At 46.7% G+C, this 20,230-nt stretch overlaps 1 protein-coding gene across 6 annotated transcripts in view; it reads left to right on the top strand.

The window, feature by feature from the left end:
- Window positions 1-264: 264 nt before the first annotated feature.
- The window catches only part of c22h10orf71 (chromosome 22 C10orf71 homolog), a 58,312-nt gene continuing 38,346 nt past the window's right edge, over window positions 265-20,230 (top strand). For 3 of the 6 annotated variants that reach the window (XR_011588357.1, XM_070865751.1, XM_070865747.1), the window contains exons 1-2: window positions 786-1,196; window positions 1,284-1,398. The gene's annotated coding sequence lies outside the window, so the exon portion shown is untranslated. The other 3 variants (XM_070865748.1, XM_070865750.1, XM_070865749.1) reach the window with 3 other exon arrangements.

Below are 20,230 nucleotides of genomic sequence, written 5' to 3'. Positions count from 1 at the left end.
GATATTTGGGAGCTGAAACAGCCTCTGTCACAGAGATCTAGCAGTGGACAAGTAAATATCTGCCTTTGTTTATGAATCACTGGCTGATGTCTGATTGCTTCCCCCCCCCCCCCTCCTTCCACCCCATAATCCGACAACACATTTGTGAATGTCCATCAACTGGTCCTGTGAGATCACTGGACCGAGGGCTCTTGGGAACTTAGCCACTGTATCCATCGCCTATTATAGTATTGCTTGTCTGCATATAAGGCTGCAGGGGGATTACTTGACTAAGCAGAGAACTGAAAAGTGTGCTGTTCTCTTTCTTGAGATATCCTGTGCACGTCTTCTGACCTTCATTGCTGAGAGGTAAGTGTATAAAACTCTTAAAGAGAAATGCCCCATAAATTCCTTTCTACTTTTAAATCGTCCCAAATGCCTGCACAGCACACACAGGAGATTGCCTTGAGGGTTGGCTCTAAAGAACTGAGTTGTTATCGCTGCAAAAGACGTACCATGATTAAAAATGCGTATTTGAGGTCAATCATCTATTTGAGACGTTCATTAGCCTGGTATTATATACCTGCCGCTCTAATAAACAACAATAGATTTACTAAAGGAAAATACAGCACAAATCACTCTGTGTTAACCTTGGATCTCTAATTCGCACAGTAAGGTGATGAAACAGTGTACTGTACTGGAAAAGTCAGATCTTGTCCCAGTAGATGACTATTATACTGGCGAAGGTATGACCACACTTATTTTGACCTGATGATGCAACCTTTCTATTTATGGGGCGGAGAAATCGACGGAGGGATCATGTGCTGCTTGTGTGTAAGCCTCGGCTCATTTTAACGTACACAAAAACAAGTTATTAGGAAAATAAAACCACATCCAGATCGGAAGGCGTCCGGGCACTTATGTTTTTGAGGGACATCATGGTGTTTTAACTGCAGCTGAGGCTTTCATTCGAGAAGATAAAGTAAGCAACCCATCAAAATAACTGTCCAAATATAAAAATAGCTGACCAGCCTGTTTGTTTCATCTATGTGATACCCGACACTGACAGTATCGCAGTGCATGTACTCGTTTCTCCATCTGATCAACTCTTTTTGGTTTCTACTTTCATGGGGTCTATTTAAGTACTTTTTACTCACGCTGACTCCCCCTGCAATTTTTCAACTCCCTGCTCCTGGTTCGCACAAGATCTCCAAGAGGTTCGGCGAGTACCTTTCTTTCAAATCATTTTTAGTGTGGTAAGACGGCACAGAAAGAGTAACAGAAATCACTTGCTTTCATCACAGCTGCCCCGAACCGAATGCAAAGCATAATACCTGGCCAGAAGACCAAGTACTGAGGAAGGATTGAAGGATTGGGAATGGGAGCACTTTGACCATTACCAGACAGAACACAGTGATGGTAAGTCCATCTCTCATTTATTTTCGTGTCGTAAAATTGAAGAAAAAGAAACTCAAAATCTCTGCAAAACTGTGGTGTAAATACATCAAATCTGAATTGTAAACAAGAGAATACCCTGGTACAATTAATTTGATTCCTAAGAGGAGTCCCGTACATCGTGGAACTTTGGTGTTTATTTGGAATGAATTTAAGAGTTTCTTCCTGCTCAATATCTCAAATCTAAATAAATGGAATAACATCGATGGATAAATCATTTGCAATGTTTATTTGCAGCCCTTGTGTTACTTGAGCTATGTCATGTATGGTTAAGCAGTCCTTGGTCATCTTGCAGAGAAGTGGTGCCCACTGTGTAGCAGAATGCACCATCAGTAACAACAGAGCTCAGAATCACACAAAATGAAAATGATCCTGTGACAACTGTCAACCAGGGGCTGGTTAGCTGAAAGACAAATTCTCCCCTTATCTTTTAATTCATTGTCGCGGGCAAGTCATGCACGCGTGCAATTGCTTTTCGTAAGTAGTTAACTCACAGTTTGTGCCACAGTGCTACCTGTGCTTTAAAAGCAGATTTTCTGTTTTCACTGAACTATAAGGTGGCAAAGAGCATACGGTGGAGAATGGCGAAAGGCAGGGCTTGTTCGCGGTATGACTAACAACACAATATTCTGCATAAATTATGATTTTTAATGGCAAAATAGGTAAACTCACTGTTCAGCCAACCTTTGTACAGCTTCTATTTCTTCCTCAGGTAATGGAGGGTCTGTGTGGTTTTAAATTATACAGCAAAGAACGGAACGGGTTCAAACAATAGGAGCTACATATTGTATCTTTATGACATCATGAGGTGCAGTGCGGAAGTAGAGGGCAGTGATACACTCTCACTCGGGTATCTGATGATATGTGCATGGTATTCTGTGATGTTTAGCCAACTGCTACAAGATGCCATCTTTATTCCACAATATCCTACAGGCTTGGGGACAATATTGGTGTCCACTGTAATTTTAATGAATCCACTACTTTTTGACTTGGCTTCCTTGTCCAAGTAAGTTAAATATTATTTTTTTTTATTAGTTCATGGGATGTGGGCATCTCCAGCAAGGCCAGAATTTACTGCCCATCCATCTCTAATTGCCCTCGAAGGTGGCGGTGAGCCATCATTTCAGAGGGGGCAGTTAAGAGTCAACCACATTGCTGTGGGTTTGGAGTCACATATAGGTCAGACCAGGTAAGAATGGAAGATTTCCTTCCCTAAGGGACATTAGTGAACCAGATGGGTTTTTAACAACAGTCCAATAGTTTCATGGTCACCATTACTGACACTAGCTCTTTATTCTATATTTATTTAAGTGAATTTAAATTCCCCAGCTGCCGTGGTGGGATTTGAAAACACGTCTCCAGATCATTAGCCCAGGCCTCCGGATTACAACTTCAGTAACATAGCCACTATGCTAACGTATCCAGTAATGTTCTGATGACCTAATGCTGATCATATGGTAACATATCCTGTAGTCTCCTATGGTTCTCTGAAAATCCTTGTCCAAAACATGGTGATCATATGGTAACATATCCTGTCGTCTCATATGGTTCTCCGAAAATCCTTGTCCAAAACAAGGATCCAAATGTAAGTTTGATCATTATCTCATGTGCTTGTGTAAGGTCAGGTACAGACCATTTGAACTATTCCATATCCTCAGAGCCCAAAGGCAACAAAAGCTCATGCCGTTGACATTGATCCATAGCACCCAACTGTAAGACAATAGATGCAAAGCATTTCTTGTTGGAAATATTGCCAAGGCCACACTGAATTATAAACAGTTTCATTCCTGTTTTGGTTGGAATCAAGAAAGTTCTTGATGTTCTGCAGATGTTCATTTTACTCTTTTGGCCTGTTAATCCAGAAGCTGAATCCTGGTGTGAGACATTTAATGCAGTGAGATGAGAAGGAGGATGTCTGTAATGTTCTTCTCAACACTGGACCTGTAGTACTTGTAAATCTGGAGCACTTTGGAAAGTCTAAACAACTATGTCCTCCAAACAGAGATGGGATTAATTCTCTATAGTTCAGTGTATTGGCTCAAGGTGGAATTATACTTTTACAGTCCAAGGTTAGGGCTAGAAATTGGCCTTCTTTGCGTCTCCTGTTAGCGCCTCCGGGGGGGCGATAATGAGGCGCTACCGGCTCTGCGACTGGGCGCAGCGAGAGTACCGACGCCGGCGAACTTGCCGTGGAGGTTAGCAGCGGCGGTAACCCCCAGCGCCACGATCTCCTGTGCCTCGGAGATCGTGACGTCACCCTGCTGCGCGGCACCCCAGATACGAACTTCGGTTCCGTCCCTGCAGCATCGTCATGTGTCAACACCGACAGCTGCAGGAGGCGTTGTTCGGGAGACCAGCTGCTCGGGGAGCACTATTTAAAGGTAATGCCGCTAGCGTACAGTTAAAAATTTGTTTGTTGCCCTTGGGTAAATTTCTCCCCATTCTGTCATGCCGCGATTGATCAGCCCTGTACTCTGCGAGAGTGCTTGATGGCTGATCGTCACGGATCGCAGCCGGCGTCGGCAAGGAGGGGCATCGATTTCATGCAGAGCCTGCAACAATGGCCCTTCCCTTTAAGGGAGGGAACTAGCCTCCGATCCCGGCAGTGCAGTGCTGCATCACTACCGCTACTCTTGCCGGCTTTAGCGCTCCAAGGGAAGTGGTAGTGCTTGATTTAGTGCTCCACTTCCCTCCTGGAGCGCTAAACCGGAAGTTCGTGTCTGCTGGAATTGGGTAGCGCCCAGCGATTCTTTTGCGTTCTCGCAAAAGTTAGCACCCCAGAAGGGGGCGCCACGCAATGCCTCCCCCTGGGTCTTATTAGCTTATAGAAGCATTGTGTAGCCTTTTCTATTTTTCTTCATCAATGAAAATACCATAACACAGAACATGATGAGTGCTCTCCTTTTATTCAACTGTTTGTCCATTGTGTGTAAACTTTAGCTGTACATTTCCATTCTCAGCAGATTGAAGGTTAAAAGTCTTATTTGTTGAACTGGAAGATGACCAGTAAACTGCTTGACTATTTAGCTGTACATTTCCATTCTCAGCAGATTGAAGGTTAAAAGTCTTATTTGTTGCACTGGAAGATGGCCAGTAAACTGCTTGACTAACCCCAGCGAAGGTGGGAGGGGAGAGAGCAAACCATCTACCAGTAGAATTTGACCTATGTCGACCCTGACCAAAGAGTTGCACCACCCAATTTGAGGGAGCAAAGTCTGTCGAACAGATTGAAGACCAGCTGAACACTCTCTTTTCCGAATGACGTGTGTTGAACGGCCGTCAACAATTTTCAAGAATTACAAATTGAGCAGATTGCAGCACATTTGCGTCCCGGCATGACTGCAATAAACAAATTGGAGATTTTCTTTCTTATTCGCCCGGTACAATCTTGCCTCCAAGGCGCATTTAGGGTGGATCTCAGGTGTTGTTCTGCACACTTGGAGGGATCACAAGAGAGTTCCAGATATAGTAGTGAAGGCATAATCCCTGGAATCGTGTCAGAAACAATTTGATGCTAAAATAGGGAAATGTTAGGGGTTTTCTGGTTAGGTTAACAAAGATGGGCTGAATGGCCTTCCTCATCTGTAAATATTGGTGATCCTGAAATCTTTGGCTGGATTTTGTCCACTTATTTTTGTACTACAGTTGTACAGGGTTGTGACTTCTGTGCCATTTTATATAAAATTTACTTCAGAAAACCAGTTGCAGCTGTGGCTCAGTGGGGAGCACTCTCGCCTCTGAGTCAGAATATTGGTGGGTTCAAGTCCCACTCCAGAGACTTGCGTACAAAAATCTAGGCTGGGGAGTGCTGCACTGTCGGAGGGGCCATCTTTTGGATGAGATGTTAAACCAAAGTCCCTGCTCTTCTCAGGTGGACGTAAAACATTCTATGACACTATTTCGAAGAAGAGCAGGGGAGTTATCCCTCGGGTCCTGGCCAATATTTATCCCTCAATCAACATCACTAAAACAGATTATCTGGTTATTATCACATTGCTGTTTGTGAGAGATTGCTGTGCGCAAGTTAGCCACTGCGTTTCCCACATTACAACAGTGACTACGCTTCAAAAGTAGTTCATTGATTGTAAAGCGCTTTCGGACGTCCTCAGGTTGTGAAAGGCGCTATATAAATGCAAGTCTTTTCTTTTAGTTCAAAAGAGGTCCTAATGGCTCAGTGGGTAAATCCATTACTTTGTGTGTACATGAGCCTGGTGGATCTCCAGTATGTGCCCAGTTAGCTAATCTTGGCCAAGGTGTTGTTTACAATTGGCCTCAGTGATTTAGCCTAGAGAATGAGAAAGAGCCAGAGATTCTGACCCTGATCGCCATCCAGTGTTTGCTACTGGTACACGTGTGCAGATGTCTGTTGACAACCAGGGTCAGGCCTAACTGCGTTGGCTATTTGGCTTGAATAGCCTGCTGAACTCAGTCCAGATTCTCACACAAAGAATGATAGCTTGGGTGGGGTATTAAAAGATGGTCAGCATCTGTGGAATCAGGACCAGCAAGGGTTGGTGTCCTGAGGAGGAAATTGGAAAGAAAAAGATCTTTAAATGAAAAGAAAGTATCACTGAATCCTCCATTCTACATGATGGTGAGGCTAAACCTTTGCGAGATTAAGCAATGCTTCATCAAGTCTTTGACTGTTTTGATCTAAGCTGAATTAAGCCAACTGAAGCGATAGACTGGGTGCAAACCATTTGCCCGGCACTAGTATAGCCCTCAGTGTTTATACATCTATTTACTCAGGGGCAGGTTCAAATCTAATATTGTAGTTATACTACAGTTACTGCAGTATCAATCGAATTAGCAGATCTACTGTACACAGTGGGTTGTGGGCACAGAATCATAGAAATTTACAGCACAGAAGGAGGGCATTTGGCTCATCACCTCGATTTCAAACTTCTCATCTGTTTTCAAATCCCTCCACAGCCTCGCCCCTCCCTATCTCTGGAATCTCCTCCAGCCCACAACCCCCCAAGATGTCTGCGCTTCTCGAATTCTGCCGTCTTGAGCATCCCCGATTATAATAGCTCAACCATTGATGGCCGTGCCTTCTGTTGCCTGGGCCCCAAGCTCTGGAACTCCCTCCCTAAACCTCTCCGTCTCTCTACCTCTCTTTCCTCCTTCAAGATGCTCCTTAAAACCTACCCCTTTGACCGAGCTTTTTGGTCACCTGCCCTAATTTCTCCTTATGTGGCTCGGTGTCAAATCCTTTATCTCATAATACTCCTGTGAAGCGCTTTGGGACGTTTCACTATGTTAAAGGCGCTATTTAAATACACGTTGTTGTTGTTGAGGCAAATATGCTGTCCCGCCTCTAACACTAGGCAGGATCGATGAACCTGATGTGTGTTTCTCCTTTCCAGTCCTAGATTTCCTGTCCATGGATATTTACATGGCTGTTTGTGGGAGCTTGCTGTGTGCAAATTGGCTGCTGCATTTCCTACATTACAAAAGTGACTACACTTAAAAAAAAGTACTTCATTGGTTGTAAAGCGCTTTGAGATGTCTGGTGGTCATGAAAGGCACTATATAAAGGCAAGTCTTTATTGTACTATAGTTATATTGTACAAACACCAGGACTGGTGAGGGAGGTAATTCAGCCCATCTAGCTCATTCATACGAACAATGAAGAACAGTCTATGCCACACAATTGCAATGCCTTATGCATCCCACTGAATATTCCCCATCCCACTGAAAACCATGTCATCGCCTCAGAGAGACAAGAAACCAGATAAAGACCCAGTGGGGGCGGTGGAGACGGGAGTGGGAAGAAGTCTGGAAACTGCCACTCCAACTCCCTTGGGTAATCAGAATTAGTCCAGGAGACCACGCTGGCCCTGATTTTGTATAAGCTGATCTCCGCATCAGCCAGAAACAGGTCCAGCTCTCGCTTGAAGGAGTTCAGTGAATTGACGTCCACCGCACGAGATGACAACCTGTCCCACAGGTCCAGAATTCTTGAGGAAAAGAACCACCTCCTGACATCTCCCCTTGTTCTGGCCTTTCATAACTTGAGATAGTGACCCCTTGGTTTTCGCTAACCTATTAGTTGAAACAAACTCTCTACACAAACACAATCAATTCCTATCATCTTATAAATCTCAATCAAATCACTCCCAAACTAAGCTTCTCGAAACAACAACAACAACAATAGCAACAACTTTTATTTATATAGCAACTTTAACGTAGTAAAACGTCCCAAGGCGCTTCTTGAAGTATTACAAGAAAAAACAGATACATTTGATACCGAGCCACAAAAGAAGAAATTAAGGCAGAACACTAAAAGCTTGGCCAAAGAGGTAGGTTTTAAGGAATGTCTTAAAGGAGGAAAGAGAGGCGGCGAGGTTTAGGGAGGGAGTTCAAGAGCTTGGGGCCCAAACAGCTGAAGGCCCGGCCACCGATGGTTGAGTTGTAATGAGAGATGTTCAAGAGGGCAGAATTTGAGGAGTGCAGACATGTTGTGAGGCTGAAAAAGATTACAGAGATAGGGAGGGGTGAGGCCATGAAAGTGGAAAGTCCCAACTCTTGATAACTAAGATGCTTTAAAGTGGGAATTAATCTTGTGGCCCTCCGCTGCCTCAATCTTCTTCCATAGAAACCTTTGATTCCATCCCCCATCTCAGCATCTTTGGAATGATTCCAGCGTTTCTGTCTTTCCTAGCCTATCGGGAAAACCATCCATTGTGTAGGAAGAAGTGCGCCTGGACATCGATCCTAACCTTGCCTTTTACAATGTGTACATATATTCCCTTATCCCGCAGTCATGGTTTAAATGGTGATTACTGACCCAGAGCTGGATTAGTTTCTGTCGCACAGAGTCAGACAGATAGAGTTTCAGGACGGACTACCTTGTGCTGTTCATTTGGAGGGAAGTACGACACAAGATATTATATCGTTTACCATCTGACAGGAGCTGTTTAACGCTGTCTCCCACATACACAGATGGAAAGTAAATCATATTGCAGTTTAGACTGGAGATATATGTTTCCAGTGACTTTAAATGTCAAGAGGTCAGGCCTCATAATTATGAATCATTTGATCCTATCAGTCACAGTGCAGTTGACAATAATGAGAAGCAGATAGGCTGAGAAATTGGGTACCGTCCCGTTTGGAGGGGCGCGGTAACACACGCAGAAGTCTCGCCCTCGCGAGAAATTGGAGTTACCGCCCCCGAAAGGATGTGGAGTGCTGAATCAAGCTTCCTTCCTGGGACGGAAGTGGGGCGCACGGCTCGAGAGCGTTACGCACTGGGCCGCGCAGAGCTGCCGCGTACGAGGGGCTCATCCCTGAGTTAAAGGGAAAGGTCCCAAGCTGCCGACTCTGCAGAATAAAAAGGGTCCAACGTGGACCCACCGGGGAGCGGGTGTGCCACGCGACCAGCAGAGCGCCGGGCTGAGTGATCGCGGCACCGACCCCGTGACCAAAGCAGCACCGGAGCGGGAAGCGAAATGGAAAGCTTTTTTTCCAGCAGCAGCCAGCCACCTCCCCTTTTAAATTTTACCCCAGTATCGTCTTGGGGCAGCTTCAGCGGGTGGAGCCCAATTTAGGTACTGGGGTGCCAACGGGGCAATGCGCGAGGTGATGACGTCACGATCTCCGGGCACTAAACTCCCGCCGAATTTAGCATGAGTCGTTAGCCCGGTCACAATGTTATTTGGGCGCAAATGCACCCAATTTCTCCCCCTCATTGCCAGAGTCTCGATATTCAGCCATACCCCACAACACTGCAACTCAGGAAAAGTAGAAGCTAAAATCTTTGATCTGCAAAGATAATTCGGGCTGATTGCATAACTGTCCTGGAGTTGACCTGTCTCTTTAAATTCAGCAAGCTGGTTGGGACTGTTTAAACATGTGTCGAACAGATATCCACCAGTCTGGATATGTTTCTCCCCTGTCTAGTGTAACACTACTTTGCAGTAATTCGTGATCTTCATCAGCACTCTGCTTGAGGAGATGTCTGGTACAGAATGGGGAAAAGGGAGCACACCAACCTTAAATATCGCTGGAGCGAATGCAGTCTCTGTTGTTATGTCGGCAAATGTTTGCAGCCATTCTGCACACGGCAAGATCCCACAAACAGCAATGAGATGACTGTCCAGTTAATTTTGGAGGTGAAGAATGCCAGCACGATACTGAGAATACTCCCCATTCTTCTTCGAATAGTGCGCCATGGGAGCGGGACAGGAACCCACAACTTCCTCAGAGGAAAGAGTGCTACCAACTGAGCCAGTCTGATGAGCTCAACACTTTTAATCTCAAAGACGATTTGATCTTGCATGTCAGCCTTGGTTCAGTAGGTAGCACGCTTGTCTCCAAATCAGGAGGTTATTGGTTCAAGCCTCACTCCAGAGACTTGAGCACATAATCTAGGCTGACATTTCTGTGCAGTGCTGAGGGAGTGCTGCACTGTCGGAGATGCCATCTTTAATGAGACATTAAACCGAGTCTGCTCTCTCAGGTAGTTGTAAAAGATCACCTCGCTGCAGGTGAACAGTGACTTCACGTAATTCATTAGGATGTCCTGAGCACATAATGAGGGGTTAGATAAATGCAAGTGAGGCACTGTATAAACGCAGTGTTATGTCTGTAATGCACTTATGAATGACTCCATGAGACAATGTGTTGTACTCAAACTGTGTGACCTTGGTCCTTTATTTGTAACTCCAGAGTGAGGCACAAGCATGGTGGGCAGCCTTTTATACTGGGCCCTGCACACCTATGCAGGTGACTCTCCGGTCTCCCACCACAATGCCCTCTGGTGGACAGCCTCTGCCACAGGGGCAGGAAACCCCAGTCTCCACCAGTTGCACCCTCTAGTGGTGCCAGCTTAGTATATACACAGTGTAAACCTTATTGATAATACATCAGGTAAACAAGTCTCCATCTTGTGCAACTATACAATGACTACACAGAGAGTACATCTATAGTCTGCATATATAACACGCAGGTTAATTATTTTAAGTGGGAACAGAATTTTCTCTCTATCACCCAAAGCTGTTTGGCCTTTGAAGATTTGTGCTGTAGGGTTTCAACCTTCCCTCTCCCAAATATCTTATTCTTGTGACATCCAATCATGCAGGGGTAAACAGCCAGTTTGTAACAATGAGGGATTCCAGTTACGTGGATAGACTGGAGAAGCTGGAGTAGTTCCCCTCAGAGCAGAGAAGGTTGAGAGGAGATTTGATAGAGGTGTTCAAAATCATGAGAGGTCTAGACAGAGTAGATAGAGAGAAACTGTTCCCATTGGTCGTGAATCAGAGGACACAGATTTAACGTGATTGGCAAAAGAACCAAAGGTGACACGAGGAAAAACATTTTTTACGCAACGAGTGTTTAGGATCTGGAACCCACTGCCTGACAGGGTGGTGGAGGCAGATTCAATCGTGGCTTTCAAAAGGGAGTTAGATAAGTACCAGAAGGAAAAAAAATTGCAAGGCTACGGGGAAAGGGTGGGGGGAGTGGGTCTGGCTGAGATACTCTTGCAGAGAGCCGGCACGGGCTCGACGGGTCGAATGGCCTCCTTCTGAGGCTGACATCAGTGCTGCACTGTCCTCAACCAATATTACTGAAATTGATTATCTGGTCACATTGTCACATTGGCTGCTATGTTTCCTACATTACAGATATAAAAGTGCTGCATTGACTTCAAAGTGCTGTTGGAATCCTCCGGTCATGATAGGTGCTGTATAAAGGTTTTTCGTTCTTCTATAAAATAGCACACAGAGAGTCATAACATACACAAGAATGTAAAATTACTTGCATTTATATAGCGCCTTTCATAGCCACGGGACATCTCAAAGCGTTTTACAGTCGATGAAGTACCTTTGGAGTGTAGTCGCTGTGGTAATGTGGTAAAACACGGCTGCCAACCTGTGCACAGCAAGCTCCCACAAACAGCAATGTGATACTGAGGAGATTGGTCAATTTTGGGGGGTCAGAAATGGTCAATGAGCAAGGTAAGATTTGTACATGAGTGCTATTGAGCAGAATTTCTCCCCTCCATTCTCAGTAAGTGCCGCTGGTCTCCAGCGCTCGTGCTGTATGGGGTTTGCCATGGTAACCAGGTGTTGCTCCCTCAATTCCAGGAAGGACAAACATAAGTGAAAGTAATAAATGATACAATTCAATCCAATTCGATTACAATTTGAATAATTGAACAGATTAGCTCTTAGAAACTGGATCATGGTGGAACCTGAATTGATTTTTTGCCTTGATCTTCTCTTGGGCTGTGTATCAGAATTCTAAAGGCCAGTCACCACATCACCTTTCGCCATCAGCATCATCCGAGATGTCCTGCTAAGGGAACTTGCACCACATATGCAGATAATGTTTGGTTGAGTGTTATACTTTGTGATTCTACATTACCATTTTAATGCAGTCATTTCACGCAGACAAAGTGTTATTTTTTAATTTCTCTTTCTGCTGTCGCTATTTGCAGGGTAGTTTTCGACACCAACCTCCAATTACTTGCCTGTGTTGTTGACAACAGTACATTTCTTTGGTGCTAATAAAAGCAGAAGTTTATAGAATAAGGTTGTGTCACTGCCGAGCAAGACAGTTCAAAATGGCTGAAGGCTTTGTTCTTTCAAGAGGCGTAGTATTCACAAGAACACATCCTGAAGGACTGCTAGAGGGAATGTTTTGGGATTGTGTAATGTATTTGCTTCATGGATTTTTTGCTTAAGTATTCATAGCAACACATTGTTATTAACAACTAGTTAGTTTATTGGCAAAGGTTTAACAATCACACTACACATTACCAGTTCATCCACTAGGCTCACAACTGGATGCCTCATCGTGGATCCCCTGAACCCAACTGGCTGGGGTTTTATTGAGTCTTGTGAACATCACATGACTGGCGAAGCCACTCACAACTCAATTGCTCCAGAAACCTGTGAGCATACTCACAGGTGCATACATTACAGATTGAATCATATGTTTGTTTCATGAAACAAACATGTGATCTGTACGAAGAGTTAGAGTGTAGATTGAAGCAAAAGATACCCAGGAATTAAGTTATTCCAGTGGAAAGAAGTCAACCATAACACTCCTCTTCTACACTCATCGACTTTTCAACAAAACCATTGCAAACCTCAGTCATATCAAATTGTTTCTCTCACTCATTGTTGAATTAGTCATCAGAATGCACACTTCATCCACTTCATCTTAACCCTGCAACAGTCGAGGGCAAATCGAGCGTTTCCTTATCGCTCCAGTTGCCCAACATCCTGGAGGCAACCAATGGTCCTCCAGATACATCCACACGTTATTTCCTGAAACAGACAGTGTTTCATTCAGTGCACAATTTTGTTTGATATTATTTATTTGTTCATGGGATGTGGGCATCGCTGGCAAGGCCAGCATTTATTGCCCATCCCTAATCACCCTTGAGGAGGTGGTGGTGAGCTGCCTTATACAACTGAATGCCTTGCTAGGCCATTTCAGAGGGCAGTTAAGAGTCAACCACATTTCTGTGGGTCTAGAGTGGGTTTAGAAGTTACTGATGATCTAGTTAACCTGCACTAATTATTTAGGAGTTCAAATCCAACCTTGGGCTGTTGTGAAGTTGAGTTTTGGAGGGAAGGGACAGGGGAGTGGGACTAGCTGAAGTGCTCTTGCAGAGAGCTGGCACGGGCTCGATGGACTGAATGGCCTCCTTCCGTGCTGTAACCATTCTATGATTCTAGAGTCACATATAGGCCAGACCGGGGAAGGATGGCAGATTTCCTTCCCCAAAGGGCATTAGGGAACAATATGGGTTTTTTTAAAAACAACAATCCAATAGTTTCATCGTAGCTTTAAATTCCAGATTTTTCTATTTAATGAACTGAATTTAAATTCTCCAGCTTCCCTGGCGGGATTTGAACTCACAACCCTCAGATTACTAGTCCAGTGACATCACCACTATGCTGCCATACCCAACAAATGGTGTGTGATACCTTGTGCCGGACCAACATCCTGCACAAACCCAAGATCACTCCAAGATGGATGCTGTGTTCCTCTGTCTATGCAGTGCAGCTTTCTATTGGCTCTCTTTACTGTTACCACACACTGTGATGAAGGCTTCAACAATCTGTTCACCAGTAACTGCGCTCCTGACCCGCCCCCCAACCCCGACCAACTCCCGATGCCTCTCGTGTTATGTACTGTGCACTGATGTCATTTAGCTTATACTGCCACTGATGGTTACCTGTTCCCAGTCTCATAACTTTGTATTTGTCCTCATTACTTGACATCTGCCACTTATCAGCTTAATGCTCCAATCTCTTCGAGTCCTTCTGTATTTTATCAGTCCATTCCCTTCTCCTCTACACCACCACCAACCCCCCCCTCCCCTCCCCCACCCCCCCTGCCATCAGTTAGGTGCCATCTTAAACTTGGAGCTTTATTTCTGTCTACATTTTCAAGTCATTTATCTGCATTGTAAACCGCAATGGCCCCAACACTGGTCGCTGAAACAGTCCATTAGCTGCCGCCTCCCCCATGCCGTTCCAGCTCCACGTAGAACCTTTGCTGCCTTATTTAAGGAGAGATATACTTGCACTGGGGGCAGTTCAGAGAGGGTCCACGAGGTTGATTTCTGAGATGAAGGGGTTGTCTTATGAAGAAAGGTTGGGCCTATACTCATTGGAGTTTAGAAGATTGCGAGATGATCTTATTGAAACATATAAGTTTCTGAGAGGGCTTGATGGGGTAGATGCAGAGAGGATGTTTACCCTCGTGGGGAAATCTAGAACTAGGGGGCATAGTTTCAGAATAAGCGGTTGGCTATTTAAAACGGAAGTGAGGAGGAATTTCTTCTCTGAGGGTCGTGAATCTGTGGAATTCTCTATCCTAGAGAGCTGTGGAGGCTGAGTCATTGGATATATTTAAGGTGGAGATAGACAGATTTTTGAACGATAAGGGAGTGAAGGGTTATGGGGAGCGGGCTGAGAAGTGGAGTTGAGGCCAGGATCAGATCAGCCATAATCTTATTGAATGGCGGAGCAGGCTTGAGGGGCCAAATGGCCGACTCCTGCTCCTAGTTCTTATTTCCTATGTTCTCTGCTTCAGTCAACTTTTGATCCATGTGGCACTGCATCAAAAGCTTTGCTGAGATTATGGACCTCTTTACTTCCTTCTGCCTTCCTCTCATTCTACAATCTTTCGGTCTTTAAACCCAAAAGTCTTTTGCACGACTCATTCACTACGCCTGATTTATCTCCTCTTCTCTCTTACTCTTAACCTCTGTGGTCTCCTGCAGTATGGTCCTTAGCACGTCACCTTAAGTTCTCGATTAATAAAACAGATGCTAAAAGTGCTGCATGAGAGAGGTTACAAATAGCAACTATGAAATCATGTTCTCTGTCTGGATTTATCATCTCATACTCCACTGCTGCTAGTGTATCAGATCTACTGGTTCATGTCCACACTCAGAAACTTCCTTTACAGCTTTTTAGGCAAATACCTGATCCCACCTATTCTTGGCTAGTGCTCTTTGACCTGTGAGAGGTCGGGAGGATGAAAGAACGAGCGCGGGCCCTACAACATCATGGGCCACCCCGACCTATGAGAGTACACCACTGCAGGTCGGGAGGATAAAGAGCTGGAGCCTGCCACTACAGCTTCCAGCGTGAGTCGTCCCAAGTGTGCGATGGCTTTGAGGTGGGCGACAGGGTGACGTCATCAAGGCCCAGGTCACCAGTTAGAGCGTGGGCTGGAACATCAGTGGGGCCCAGGCACAGCAGAGGAGCGGGAAGGTCGGGGCGGATGAGCGGCAAATGATGATTAAGGCGAACGAGCGGCGAGAGATCATGGCTGAGATGTGACGAGAGACGAGCGGTGAGAGATCGTGGCGGAGGTGCGGCGAATGTTTTGTGGCGGAGGAGCGGCGAGAGATTGTGGCGGAGGAGCGCTGAGAGATCAGCGGCAAGAAATCATAACGGAAGAACGGCGAATGATTGTGGCGGAGGAGTGGCGAGTGATCGCGGCGGAGGAGTGGCGAGTGATCGCGGCGGAGGAGTGGCGAGTGATCGCGGCGGAGGAGTGGCGAGTGATCGCGGCGGAGGAGTGGCGAGTGATCGCGGCGGAGGAGTGGCGAGTGAGGGTGCGGGGCCTAGTAGAGCCAAGGACCCAGTCGCAGCACAGACCAGCCCACACTGCGATGTGGGCGCACTAGGACCATGCAGCAGAGCATGGTTAACCCTTGTCACTGGACCAAGACCTAGCTCTGTCAAGCCCGTGTGGTGGTTGATGTGCAACGGTCACCACACGTTAAAAAAATCCACGCACAGGCATCTTCCAACCCTCGAGTTCAAGACTGGAATATCGGGTCCTGTGAACTCATCCCTTTTGGTGTGGAATCAAGTCATCCTCGTTCGAGAGACTGCCTATGATGATGACTCTTGTAAGACACACTGAGTTCTAGAACTTTCTGATCAGTGCTTTGAGTAATCTGGCCAGGCCTTGCCTAAGCTCCTGGGCGCACCTCTGGGTAGGTTTCATTGACTGGTTTGAATGACGCTGATTTCAGATTTTTTTTTGGTTCGAAGGTCCGTTACCCAGGTGTAATGTATACCTGTGAGCCAGGTTTGTCGCCACCAAGCACAGTTCTCCCCCGTCTGGGGTGGCGGCTGTCCTTCAGGAGCCGTTGCTCAGGAATCCGTACCTCCACGACCGCGGTTTTAGGTGGCAGGCGGCGAGAGGGCTGTATTTGGTAAGGTGACCAGGGTCAGGGACCTGCTCGATGGCGGAGGAGCGGGCTGGTTGGCGCCAGAGGAGCTGGCATGACACCTATCCTGGGCCGACGTCCGGCGCGTGGCCAGTGCCATCGAGTTGCTAAAAACAGTACTGGGCCCTGACTCCGTTAGGTGCGTCGAGGAGGCTCAAGCACGTGGGGCGATCCCGTCCGAACTGACCCCCGTCCGGGTGGAATTCCTTATCAGCGCCAAGACCCAAAGCTTCCCTCGGGATCCGGCGCCTCACAACTTGAGCTGCCTCGGGGAAATCCCCTCCGTGCCTTTCAGTTCTACACTGAGGGGTTTCCTGTACGGGCTGCTCTTGCACACTCTCCACTTTGCCATCCTCATCTGCCGTCCGGACACGCCATGGCGCACCATCTTGCCATCCGGAGGAGGCGGGGATCCCCAATGGAGTGCTCTCTATGCGGGAGTCCTCCCTTTATTTACTGGGGACTTGGCCTGGAGGGTGTTGCACAGAGCAGTCCCATACAATACATTGTTAAGTCGGTTCACGGACTCCCAGGCTGCTTGCAATTTCTGCGGTCTGGAGGAGTCCGTGTTCCATGTTTATGTACATTGTGTGAGGTTGCAGCCTCTCTTCCATTATTTGAAGGGGCTGCTCCTCAAATTCTAGTTGCACTTCAGTCCCACATTCCTGATCTTTGGGCACCCTGTGCAGAGGGGAGCAGGCAGGTCGGAAGGCCTCCTCGTAGGACTGCTCCTGGGCATGGCCAAGGGGGCCATCAGCCGGTCCAGGCACCGGGCGGTCGAGGGGGTTGTTCAGCCTGACTGCCTGCCTCTCTTCCGTGGTTACATCCGAGCCAGGGTGTCCCTGGAGATGGAGCACGCGGTGTCCACTGTACGCTCGCGGTCTTCCGCGAGAGGTGGGCACCAGAGGGAGGGGAGTGCATCATCAGCCCTGGCAACCAAATTTTAATTTCATTTAAGTTACTGTCCAAAGTTTAATTTGTTTAATGTGTCGGTTTTAGTGTCCCCTTTAATCAGGGGGCTCTTGATTTACAGATCAACTTAAAATAGTTGTAGAGCTTTTGCATTGTGAGTGGCTTAGCCAGTCATGTATTGTTCACAAGACTCAATAAAACCCCGGTCAGTTGGGTCGAGGTCATCCACGATGAGGTATGCAGTTGTGAGCATAGTGGATGAGCTGGTATATGTGTAGTGTGATTGTTAGACCTTTGTTAATAAAGAAACTAGTTCTTAATAGCAATGTGTTGCTATGAATTCTTACGCAAAGAACCTATTGTGTATGGAGAAAGAGTCAGACTGAACACCGTGAGCTTAAAGTAAAGTGTGACCTTAGTCTTTTATTGCAGGTCTCCAGAGTTCCTCTCCAACCTGTGAAGCCTCCTTAAATACCTGTGCTCCCAAGAGATTATGGGATCCCTTGGGACTCCAGGGGATGAGCCCTCTGGTGGTTGTACAGAGTAAATACAAGTTTACATATAAAACAACACTCCCCCCGCTCTCCCCCCCCCCCCCCCACCTCCAAAATCAGTATGTGAGTCGATCTGGGGCCCTGGTCATGAGCAGTTCAGCAGGTGGGATCCCAGTGAGTGAGTGGGGTCTCAGTGTGAAAGCTGGTGTTGTTGAATCATTTCTTGGGCGCTCGCTGGGCTGCTGTGCAGCTGGCCTTGCTGGGCTGCCTGGTGTGTTGGGCCCTGCTGGGCTGCTGCTTCGTGGTCAACCGTGGTGCCGGTTGCCACTGGTGTGTATGTTGGGGGATCAAAAAAGGTAGGGTCCAAGGTGGGTTGCTCAGGATAGTCCGTGAATCTGAGTTTGATTTGGTTCAAGTGTTTCCGGTGAATGAGTCCATTTGAAAGTTCGACCCGAAACACCCTGCTCCCCTCTTTGGCCATGACAGTGCTGGGAAGCCACTCAAAACCTTGTCCATAATTTAATACAAATACAGGATCTTTGATTTCAATCTCGTGTGACACATTTGCGCTATCATGGTATGTACTTTGTTGAAGCCGCCTGCTCTCTACCTGTTCATGTAGATCAGGGTGAACTAACGAGAGCCTTGCGGTAGCTAAGCAGAACTTGGGATAGGCGAGTCTGCAGTGAGCCTTCAGTTACCCTCTTCAAGCCTTGCTTGATAGTTTGCACTGCTCTCTCTGCCTGACCATTGGACGCTGGTTTAAACGGGGCAGATATGACATGTTTGATCCCGTTACGGGTCATGAATTCTTTGAACTCAGCACTGGTAAAACATGGCCCATTGTCGCTCACCAGGACATCGGGAAGGCCGTGTGTGGCAAACATGGCCCGCAGGCTTTCAGTAGTGGCAGTGGATGTACTAGCTGACATTATTTCACATGCAATCCACTTGGAGTATGCGTCTACAACTACGAAGAATATTTTGCCCAAGAACGTGCCTGCGTAGTCGACGTGTACCCTAGACCACGGTTTGGAGGGCCAAGACCATAAACTTAGCGGCGCCTCCCTGGATACATTGCTTAACTGCAAGCATGTATTATATCTGTGAACGCAGGATTCTAAGTCTGCATCGATACCGGGCCACCACAGTAGGATCTGGCTATCGCTTTCATCATTACGATTCCTGGATAGGTACTGTGGAGGTCATTGATGAAGGTTTCTCTGCCCTTCTTGGGGACCACTACTTGATTGCCCCACAGAAAGCAGTCTGCCTGTATAGACATTTCATCTTTGCGCCGCTGGAACGGCTTTATCTCTTCCAGCATTTCCACTGGGACACTGGACCAGCTCCCGTGAAGCACACAGCTTTTGACTAGAGATAATAAGGGATCCGGGCTTGTCCAGGTTTTGATCTGCCGGGTAGTAACGAGTGATTGCTCACTCTCAAATGCTTCCATAACCATGGCTAGATCTATGGGCTGCACCATTTCCACCCCCCTTAGTGGGCAATGGCAGCCTACTGAGAGCATCGGCGCAGTTTTCTGTGCCTGGCCTGTGGCAGATGGCATAGTTATATGCGGACAAAGTGAGCACCCATCTCTGGATGCCGACCGATGCATTGGTATTTATCCCTTTGCTCTCGGAGAACAGGGATATAAGTGGCTTATGGTCAGTTTTCAATTCGAATTTGAGCCCAAACAGGTATTGATGCCATTCTTTACCCCATAAACATACGCTAATGCTTCTTTCTCAATCATGCTGTCAGCTCTCTCAGCTTTAGACAGACTCCTGAATGCATAAGCAACCGGTTGCAGTTTCCCGAAATTATTAGCTTGTTGCAATACACACCCTACGCCATATGACGATGTATCACATGCGAGTACCAAACGCTTACATGGATCATACAACACAAGCAATTTGTTTGAGCATAACAATTTTCTCGCTTTTACAAAGGCATTTCGTTGGCTTTTGCCCCAAACCCATTGATCCTCTTTTCGTAGTAAGACATGCAGTGGTTCTAACATTGTGCTGAGACCCGGTAAGAAGTTACCAAAGTAGTTCAGGAGTCCCAGAAACGACCGCAGCTCCGTCATGTTCTGTGGCCTCGGTGCGTTCTCGATTGCTTCCATCTACGCGTTGGTGTGCCTGATGCCGTCTGCCGCAATCCTCCTTCCCAGGAACTCCACTTCAGGTGCTAGGAAAACGCACTTCAAGCGTTTTAACCTGAGCCCCTTGCGGTTGAGTCGACTAAGAACCTCCTCCAGGTTCTGCAGAAGCTCGACTGTGTTCCGACCTGTGACCAAGGTGTCGTCCTGGAAGACCACGGTATGCGGGACCAACTTCAGTAAGCTTTCCATGTTTCTCTGGAATATCGCCGCTGCTGATCGGCTTCCAAACGGGAGTCTGTTATAAACAAAAAGACCTTTGTGTGTGTTGATGCAGTTGAGGGCCTTCGATGATTCCTCCAGTTCCTGCGTCATGTAGGCTAAAGTCAGATCCAGCTTCGTGAACGTCTTTCCTCCCGCCAGCGTTGCAAAGAGGTCGTCGGCCTTTGGTAGTGGGTATTGGTCCTGCAGGGATAAACGATTGATAGTTACTTTGTAATCGCCACAGATTCTGACGGTGCCATCTCCCTTGAGGACTGGGACGATAGGACTGGCCCACTCGTTGAA

This window comes from Pristiophorus japonicus, chromosome 22 (genome assembly GCF_044704955.1).
Source record: "Pristiophorus japonicus isolate sPriJap1 chromosome 22, sPriJap1.hap1, whole genome shotgun sequence".
Classification (NCBI taxonomy): Eukaryota; Metazoa; Chordata; class Chondrichthyes; family Pristiophoridae; genus Pristiophorus; species Pristiophorus japonicus.
The sequence above is the reverse complement of the archived record's forward strand: the minus strand, read 5'-3'. Positions and strand labels throughout refer to the sequence as shown.